The 9238-nt window shown below is 55.5% G+C and overlaps 1 protein-coding gene across 1 annotated transcript in view; it reads right to left on the bottom strand.

Annotated features, from left to right (window-relative positions):
• LOC142908238 (syntaxin-1B-like) overlaps positions 1-4765 on the bottom strand; it is a 39138-nt gene extending 34373 nt beyond the window's left edge. Inside the window, exon 1 of the mRNA XM_076058615.1 lies at positions 4735-4765. The gene's annotated coding sequence lies outside the window, so the exon portion shown is untranslated. The remainder of the gene's footprint in view (positions 1-4734) is intronic.
• Positions 4766-9238: the final 4473 nt, after the last annotated feature.

Consider the following 9238-nt stretch of genomic DNA (forward strand, 5'->3'; position numbering starts at 1 on the left):
TCATCGACAACATCATCAGCAACAACATCAGCAACAACATCATCAGCAACATCATCATGGGTGTATAGGTGAGTATAGTGGTGAGGCTGGTGGTGAGTGTAGTGGTGAGTGGTGGTGGTGAGCGTGGTGGTGGTGAGCGTGGTGGTGGTGAGCGTGGTGTTGAGTGGTGGTGGTGAGTGTGGTGGTGGTGGTGAGTGATGAGCGTGGTGGTGGTGAGCGTGGTGGTGATGAGCGTGGTGTTGAGTGGTGGTGGTGAGTGTGGTGGTGGTGAGTGGTGAGCGTGGTGGTGGTGAGCGTGGTGGTGGTGAGCGTGATGGTGGTGGTGGTGAGCGTGGTGGTGGTGGGTGGTGGTGAGTGGTGGTGGAGAGCGTGGTGAGTGGTGGTGGTGAGTGGTGGTGAGTGGTGGTGTGTGGTGGTAAGTAGTGGTGGTGAGTGGTGGTGAGTGGTGGTGGTGAGTGATGGTGTGTGGTGGTAAGTAGGGGTGGTGAGTGGTGGTGGTGAGTGGTGGTGAGTGGTGGTGTGTGGCGGTGAGTGGTGGTGGTGAGTGTGGTGGTGAGTGGTGGTGAGTGTGGCGGTGAGTGGTGAGTGGTGAGCGTGGTGAGTGTGGTGGTGGTGAGTGGTGGTGAGTGGTGGTGGTGAGTAGTGGTGAGTGGTGGTGAGTAGTGGTAGTGAGTAGTGGTGAGTGGTGGTGGTGAGTAGTGGTGGTGAGTAGTGGTGAGTGGTGGTGAGTGGTGGTAGTGAGTAGTGGTGAGTGGTGGTGAGTGGTTAGTGGTGGTGAGTGGTGAGTGGTGGTGAGTGATGAGTGGTGGTGAGTGATGGTGAGTGATGGTGTGTGGTGATGGTGAGTGGTGGTGGTGAGTGGTGGTGGTGAGTGTAGTAGTGGTGAGTGGTGGTGAGTAGTGGTGAGTGGTGGTGAATGTGGTGGGTGGTGGTGAGTGGTGGTGAGTGGTGGTGAGTGGTGAGTAGTGGTGAGTAGTGGTAAGTGGTGAGTGGTGGTGAGTGGTGAGTGGTGGTGGTGAGTAGTGGTGAGTGGTGGTGGTGAGTAGTGGTGAGTGGTGGTGAATGTGGTGAGTGTGGTGGTGAGTGGTGAGTAGTGGTGAGTGGTGAATAGTGGTGAGTGGTGGTGAATGTGGTGAGTGGTGATGAGTGGTGGTGAGTGGTGGTGAGTGGTGAGCGTGGTGAGTGGTGAGTAGTGGTGAGTGGTGGTGACGAGTGGTGAGTAGTGGTGAGCGGGGTTGTGGTGGTGAGTGGTGGTGGTGGTGAGTGGTGAGTAATGGTGAGCGTGGTGAGTGGTGGTGAGTAGTGGTGAGTGGTGAGTGGTGAGCGTGGTGAGTGGTGAGTAGCGGTGAGTAGTGGTGAGTGGTGAGTGGTGAGTAGTGGTGAGTGGTGAGTAGTAGTGGTGAGTGGTGGTGAGTGGTGGTGAGTAGTGGTGAGTAGTAGTGGTGAGTAGTGGTGAGTGGTGGTGAGTAGTGGTGAGTAGTAGTGGCGAGTGGTGGTGAGTGGTGGTGAGTAGTGGTGAGTAGTAGTGGTGAGTAGTGGTGAGTGTGGTGAGTGTGGTGAGTGGTGAGTAGTGGTGAGTAGTGGTGAGTGATCTCACTGTCATCCGTGTTGGGAGCTAACAGGATGGAGCTGTGGTGAGTGGTGGTGAGTGGTGGTGAGTAGTAGTGGTGAGTGGTGGTGAGTGGTGGTGAGTAGTGGTGAGTAGTAGTGGTGAGTAGTGGTGAGTGTGGTGAGTGTGGTGAGTGGTGAGTAGTGGTGAGTAGTGGTGAGTGATCTCACTGTCATCCGTGTTGGGAGCTGACAGGATGGAGCTGTGGTGAGTGGTGGTGAGTGGTGGTGAGTAGTAGTGGTGAGTGGTGGTGAGTGGTGGTGAGTAGTGGTGAGTAGTAGTGGTGAGTAGTGGTGAGTGTGGTGAGTGTGGTGAGTGGTGAGTAGTGGTGAGTAGTGGTGAGTGATCTCACTGTCATCCGTGTTGGGAGCTGACAGGATGGAGCTGTGGTGAGTGGTGGTGAGTGGTGGTGAGTAGTAGTGGTGAGTGATCTCACTGTCGTCTGTGTTGGGAGCTGACAGGATGGCACTGTGGTGAGTGGTGGTGAGTGGTGGTGAGTGGTGAGTGGTGGTGAGTGGTGAGTGGTGGTGAGTAGTGGTGAGTAATCTCACTGTCGTCTGTGTTGGGAGCTGACAGGATGGCACTGTGGTGAGTGGTGAGTGGTGGTGAGTAATCTCACTGTCGTCTGTGTTGGGAGCTGACAGGATGGCACTGTGGTGGTGAGTGGTGGTGAGTGGTGAGTGGTGGTGAGTGGTGAGTGGTGGTGAGTAGTGGTGGTGAGTGATCTCACTGTCGTCTGTGTTGGGAGCTGACAGGATGGCACTGTGGTGAGTGGTGAGTGGTGGTGAGTGGTGAGTGGTGGTGAGTGGTGGTGAGTGGTGGTGAGTGATCTCACTGTCGTCTGTGTTGGGAGCTGACAGGATGGCACTGTGGTGAGTGGTGGTGAGTGGTGAGTGGTGAGTGGTGGTGAGTAGTGGTGGTGAGTGATCTCACTGTCGTCTGTGTTGGGAGCTGACAGGATGGCACTGTGGTGAGTGGTGAGTGGTGGTGAGTGGTGAGTGGTGGTGCGTGGTGAGTGGTGGTGAGTAGTGGTGGTGAGTGATCTCACTGTCGTCTGTGTTGGGAGCTGACAGGATGGCACTGTGGTGAGTGGTGAGTAGTGGTGGTGAGTAATCTCACTGTCGTCTGTGTTGGGAGCTGACAGGATGGCACTGTGGTGAGTGGTGGTGAGTGGTGAGTGGTGGTGAGTGGTGAGTGGTGGTGAGTGGTGAGTGGTGGTGAGTAGTGGTGGTGAGTGATCTCACTGTCGTCTGTGTTGGGAGCTGACAGGATGGCACTGTGGTGAGTGGTGGTGAGTGGTGAGTGGTGGTGAGTGGTGAGTGGTGGTGAGTGGTGAGTGGTGGTGAGTAGTGGTGGTGAGTGATCTCACTGTCGTCTGTGTTGGGAGCTGACAGGATGGCACTGTGGTGAGTGGTGAGTGGTGAGTAGTGGTGGTGAGTAATCTCACTGTCGTCTGTGTTGGGAGCTGACAGGATGGCACTGTGGTGAGTGGTGAGTGGTGGTGAGTGGTGGTGAGTAGTGGTGGTGAGTAATCTCACTGTCGTCTGTGTTGGGAGCTGACAGGATGGCACTGTGGTGAGTGGTGAGTGGTGGTGAGTGGTGGTGAGTGGTGAGTGGTGGTGAGTGGTGGTGAGTGGTGAGTAGTGGTGGTGAGTAATCTCACTGTCATCCGTGTTGGGAGCTGACAGGATGGCACTGTGGTGAGTGGTGAGTGGTGGTGAGTAGTGGTGAGTGATCTCACTGTCGTCTGTGTTGGGAGCTGACAGGATGGCACTGTGGTGAGTGGTGAGTGGTGGTGAGTAGTGGTGAGTGGTGAGTGGTGGTGAGTGATCTCACTGTCATCTGTGTTGGGAGCTGACAGGATGGCACTGTGGTGAGTGGTGAGTGGTGGTGAGTAGTGGTGAGTGGTGAGTGGTGGTGAGTGATCTCACTGTCGTCTGTGTTGGGAGCTGACAGGATGGCACTGTGGTGAGTGGTGAGTGGTGGTGAGTAGTGGTGAGTAGTGGTGGTGAGTAATCTCACTGTCGTCTGTGTTGGGAGCTGACAGGATGGCACTGTGGTGAGTGGTGGTGAGTGGTGAGTGGTGGTGAGTGGTGAGTGGTGGTGAGTAGTGGTGGTGAGTAATCTCACTGTCGTCTGTGTTGGGAGCTGACAGGATGGCACTGTGGTGAGTGGTGAGTGGTGGTGAGTAGTGGTGGTGAGTGATCTCACTGTCATCCGTGTTGGGAGCTGACAGGATGGCACTGTGGTGAGTGGTGGTGAGTGGTGGTGAGTGGTGGTGAGTAGTGGTGAGTAGTGGTGAGTAGTGGTGGTGAGTAATCTCACTGTCGTCTGTGTTGGGAGCTGACAGGATGGCACTGTGGTGAGTGGTGAGTGGTGAGTGGTGGTGAGTGGTGAGTGGTGGTGAGTGGTGAGTGGTGAGTGGTGGTGAGTGGTGGTGAGTATTGGTGAGTGATCTCACTGTCGTCTGTGTTGGGAGCTGACAGGATGGCACTGTGGTGAGTGGTGGTGAGTGGTGAGTGGTGGTGAGTGGTGAGTATTGGTGGTGAGTGATCTCACTGTCATCTGTGTTGGGAGCTGACAGGATGGCACTGTGGTGAGTGGTGGTGAGTGGTGAGTAGTGGTGGTGAGTAATCTCACTGTCGTCTGTGTTGGGAGCTGACAGGATGGCACTGTGGTGAGTGGTGAGTGGTGGTGAGTGGTGAGTGGTGGTGAGTGGTGAGTGGTGGTGAGTGATCTCACTGTCGTCTGTGTTGGGAGCTGACAGGATGGCACTGTGGTGAGTGGTGGTGAGTGGTGGTGAGTGGTGAGTGGTGGTGAGTGGTGAGTGGTGAGTATTGGTGAGTAATCTCACTGTCGTCTGTGTTGGGAGCTGACAGGATGGCACTGTGGTGAGTGGTGAGTGGTGGTGAGTGGTGGTGAGTGATCTCACTGTCATCCGTGTTGGGAGCTGACAGGATGGCACTGTGGTGAGTGGTGGTGAGTGGTGAGTGGTGGTGAGTGGTGAGTGGTGGTGAGTGATCTCACTGTCGTCTGTGTTGGGAGCTGACAGGATGGCACTGTGGTGAGTGGTGAGTGGTGGTGAGTAGTGGTGAGTAGTGGTGAGTAGTGGTGAGTGATCTCACTGTCGTCCGTGTTGGGAGCTGACAGGATGGCACTGTGGTGAGTGGTGGTGAGTGGTGAGTAGTGGTGAGTGGTGAGTATTGGTGAGTGATCTCACTGTCGTCTGTGTTGGGAGCTGACAGGATGGCACTGTGGTGAGTGGTGGTGAGTGGTGAGTAGTGGTGAGTGGTGGTGAGTGGTGGTGAGTGGTGAGTATTGGTGAGTGATCTCACTGTCGTCTGTGTTGGGAGCTGACAGGATGGCACTGTGGTGAGTGGTGGTGAGTGGTGAGTAGTGGTGAGTGGTGAGTATTGGTGAGTGATCTCACTGTCGTCTGTGTTGGGAGCTGACAGGATGGCACTGTGGTGAGTGGTGGTGAGTGGTGAGTAGTGAGTGGTGGTGAGTGGTGAGTGGTGGTGAGTGGTGGTGAGTGATCTCACTGTCGTCTGTGTTGGGAGCTGACAGGATGGCACTGTGGTGAGTGGTGGTGGTGAGTGGTGAGTGGTGGTGAGTGGTGAGTGGTGAGTATTGGTGAGTAATCTCACTGTCATCCGTGTTGGGAGCTGACAGGATGGCACTGTGGTGAGTAGTGGTGAGTGGTGAGTAGTGGTGGTGAGTGGTGGTGAGTGATCTCACTGTCGTCTGTGTTGGGAGCTGACAGGATGGCACTGTGGTGAGTGGTGGTGAGTGGTGAGTAGTGGTGAGTAGTGGTGGTGAGTAATCTCACTGTCGTCTGTGTTGGGAGCTGACAGGATGGCACTGTGGTGAGTGGTGGTGAGTATTGGTGAGTGATCTCACTGTCGTCTGTGTTGGGAGCTGACAGGATGGCACTGTGGTGAGTGGTGAGTGGTGGTGAGTGGTGAGTGGTGGTGAGTAGTGGTGAGTGGTGAGTATTGGTGAGTGATCTCACTGTCATCCGTGTTGGGAGCTGACAGGATGGCACTGTGGTGAGTGGTGGTGAGTATTGGTGAGTGATCTCACTGTCGTCTGTGTTGGGAGCTGACAGGATGGCACTGTGGTGAGTGGTGAGTGGTGGTGAGTGGTGAGTGGTGGTGAGTAGTGGTGAGTGGTGAGTATTGGTGAGTGATCTCACTGTCATCCGTGTTGGGAGCTGACAGGATGGCACTGTGGTGAGTGGTGGTGAGTATTGGTGAGTGGTGAGTGGTGGTGAGTGGTGAGTGGTGGTGAGTAGTGGTGGTGAGTAATCTCACTGTCGTCTGTGTTGGGAGCTGACAGGATGGCACTGTGGTGAGTGGTGAGTAGTGGTGAGTGGTGGTGAGTAGTGGTGGTGAGTGATCTCACTGTCGTCTGTGTTGGGAGCTGACAGGATGGCACTGTGGTGAGTGGTGAGTGGTGGTGAGTAGTGGTGAGTGGTGAGTGGTGGTGAGTGATCTCACTGTCATCTGTGTTGGGAGCTGACAGGATGGCACTGTGGTGAGTGGTGAGTGGTGGTGAGTGGTGGTGAGTGATCTCACTGTCATCCGTGTTGGGAGCTGACAGGATGGCACTGTGGTGAGTGGTGGTGAGTGGTGAGTGGTGAGTATTGGTGAGTGATCTCACTGTCATCTGTGTTGGGAGCTGACAGGATGGCACTGTGGTGAGTAGTGGTGAGTAGTGGTGAGTAGTGGTGAGTGGTGGTGAGTGATCTCACTGTCATCCGTGTTGGGAGCTGACAGGATGGCACTGTGGTGAGTGGTGAGTGGTGGTGAGTGGTGAGTAGTGGTGAGTAGTGGTGGTGAGTGATCTCACTGTCGTCTGTGTTGGGAGCTGACAGGATGGCACTGTGGTGAGTGGTGAGTGGTGGTGAGTAGTGGTGGTGAGTGATCTCACTGTCGTCTGTGTTGGGAGCTGACAGGATGGCACTGTGGTGAGTGGTGGTGAGTAGTGGTGGTGAGTGGTGAGTAGTGGTGGTGAGTGATCTCACTGTCGTCCGTGTTGGGAGCTGACAGGATGGCACTGTGGTGAGTGGTGGTGAGTATTGGTGAGTAGTGGTGGTGAGTGATCTCACTGTCGTCTGTGTTGGGAGCTGACAGGATGGCACTGTGGTGAGTGGTGGTGAGTGGTGAGTAGTGGTGGTGAGTGATCTCACTGTCGTCTGTGTTGGGAGCTGACAGGATGGCACTGTGGTGAGTGGTGGTGAGTGGTGAGTAGTGGTGGTGAGTGATCTCACTGTCGTCCGTGTTGGGAGCTGACAGGATGGCACTGTGGTGAGTGGTGGTGAGTATTGGTGAGTAGTGGTGGTGAGTGATCTCACTGTCGTCTGTGTTGGGAGCTGACAGGATGGCACTGTGGTGAGTGGTGGTGAGTGGTGAGTAGTGGTGGTGAGTGATCTCACTGTCGTCTGTGTTGGGAGCTGACAGGATGGCACTGTGGTGAGTGGTGGTGAGTGGTGAGTAGTGGTGGTGAGTGATCTCACTGTCGTCCGTGTTGGGAGCTGACAGGATGGCACTGTGGTGAGTGGTGGTGAGTGGTGAGTAGTGGTGGTGAGTGATCTCACTGTCGTCTGTGTTGGGAGCTGACAGGATGGCACTGTGGTGAGTGGTGGTGAGTGGTGAGTAGTGGTGGTGAGTGATCTCACTGTCGTCTGTGTTGGGAGCTGACAGGATGGCACTGTGGTGAGTGGTGGTGAGTGGTGAGTAGTGGTGGTGAGTGATCTCACTGTCGTCTGTGTTGGGAGCTGACAGGATGGCACTGTGGTGAGTGGTGGTGAGTGGTGAGTAGTGGTGGTGAGTGATCTCACTGTCGTCTGTGTTGGGAGCTGACAGGATGGCACTGTGGTGAGTGGTGGTGAGTGGTGGTGAGTGGTGAGTGGTGGTGAGTGGTGAGTATTGGTGAGTGATCTCACTGTCGTCTGTGTTGGGAGCTGACAGGATGGCACTGTGGTGAGTGGTGGTGAGTGGTGAGTGGTGAGTGGTGGTGAGTGGTGAGTGGTGAGTGGTGAGTAGTGGTGAGTGGTGGTGAGTGGTGGTGAGTGATCTCACTGTCGTCTGTGTTGGGAGCTGACAGGATGGCACTGTGGTGAGTGGTGAGTGGTGGTGAGTGGTGGTGAGTGGTGAGTAATCTCACTGTCGTCCGTGTTGGGAGCTGACAGGATGGCACTGTGGTGAGTGGTGGTGAGTGGTGAGTGGTGGTGAGTGGTGAGTGGTGAGTGGTGGTGAGTGGTGAGTGGTGGTGAGTAGTGGTGAGTAATCTCACTGTCGTCTGTGTTGGGAGCTGACAGGATGGCACTGTGGTGAGTAGTGGTGAGTGGTGAGTGGTGGTGAGTGGTGGTGGTGAGTGATCTCACTGTCGTCCGTGTTGGGAGCTGACAGGATGGCACTGTGGTGAGTGGTGAGTAGTGGTGAGTGGTGGTGAGTGGTGAGTGGTGAGTAGTGGTGGTGAGTGATCTCACTGTCGTCTGTGTTGGGAGCTGACAGGATGGCACTGTGGTGGTGAGTGGTGGTGAGTGGTGGTGAGTGGTGAGTGGTGGTGAGTAATCTCACTGTCATCTGTGTTGGGAGCTGACAGGATGGCACTGTGGTGAGTGGTGAGTGGTGGTGAGTGGTGGTGAGTGATCTCACTGTCGTCTGTGTTGGGAGCTGACAGGATGGCACTGTGGTGAGTGGTGAGTGGTGGTGAGTGGTGGTGAGTGGTGGTGAGTGATCTCACTGTCGTCTGTGTTGGGAGCTGACAGGATGGCACTGTGGTGAGTGGTGAGTGGTGGTGAGTGGTGGTGAGTGGTGGTGAGTGATCTCACTGTCGTCTGTGTTGGGAGCTGACAGGATGGCACTGTGGTGAGTGGTGAGTGGTGGTGAGTGGTGGTGAGTGGTGAGTAATCTCACTGTCGTCCGTGTTGGGAGCTGACAGGATGGCACTGTGGTGAGTGGTGGTGAGTGGTGAGTGGTGAGTGGTGGTGAGTGGTGAGTGGTGAGTGGTGGTGAGTGGTGAGTGGTGGTGAGTAGTGGTGAGTAATCTCACTGTCGTCTGTGTTGGGAGCTGACAGGATGGCACTGTGGTGAGTAGTGGTGAGTGGTGAGTGGTGGTGAGTGGTGGTGGTGAGTGATCTCACTGTCGTCCGTGTTGGGAGCTGACAGGATGGCACTGTGGTGAGTGGTGAGTAGTGGTGAGTGGTGGTGAGTGGTGAGTGGTGAGTAGTGGTGGTGAGTGATCTCACTGTCGTCTGTGTTGGGAGCTGACAGGATGGCACTGTGGTGGTGAGTGGTGGTGAGTGGTGGTGAGTGGTGAGTGGTGGTGAGTAATCTCACTGTCATCTGTGTTGGGAGCTGACAGGATGGCACTGTGGTGAGTGGTGAGTGGTGGTGAGTGGTGGTGAGTGATCTCACTGTCGTCTGTGTTGGGAGCTGACAGGATGGCACTGTGGTGAGTGGTGAGTGGTGGTGAGTGGTGGTGAGTGGTGGTGAGTGATCTCACTGTCGTCTGTGTTGGGAGCTGACAGGATGGCACTGTGGTGAGTGGTGAGTGGTGGTGAGTGGTGGTGAGTGGTGGTGAGTGATCTCACTGTCGTCTGTGTTGGGAGCTGACAGGATG

This window comes from Petromyzon marinus, assembly GCF_048934315.1.
Source record: "Petromyzon marinus isolate PM22_M1 ecotype Great Lakes invasive population chromosome 77 unlocalized genomic scaffold, UKy_Petmar_22M1.pri1.0 chr77_unloc.3, whole genome shotgun sequence".
Taxonomy (NCBI): Eukaryota; Metazoa; Chordata; class Hyperoartia; order Petromyzontiformes; family Petromyzontidae; genus Petromyzon; species Petromyzon marinus.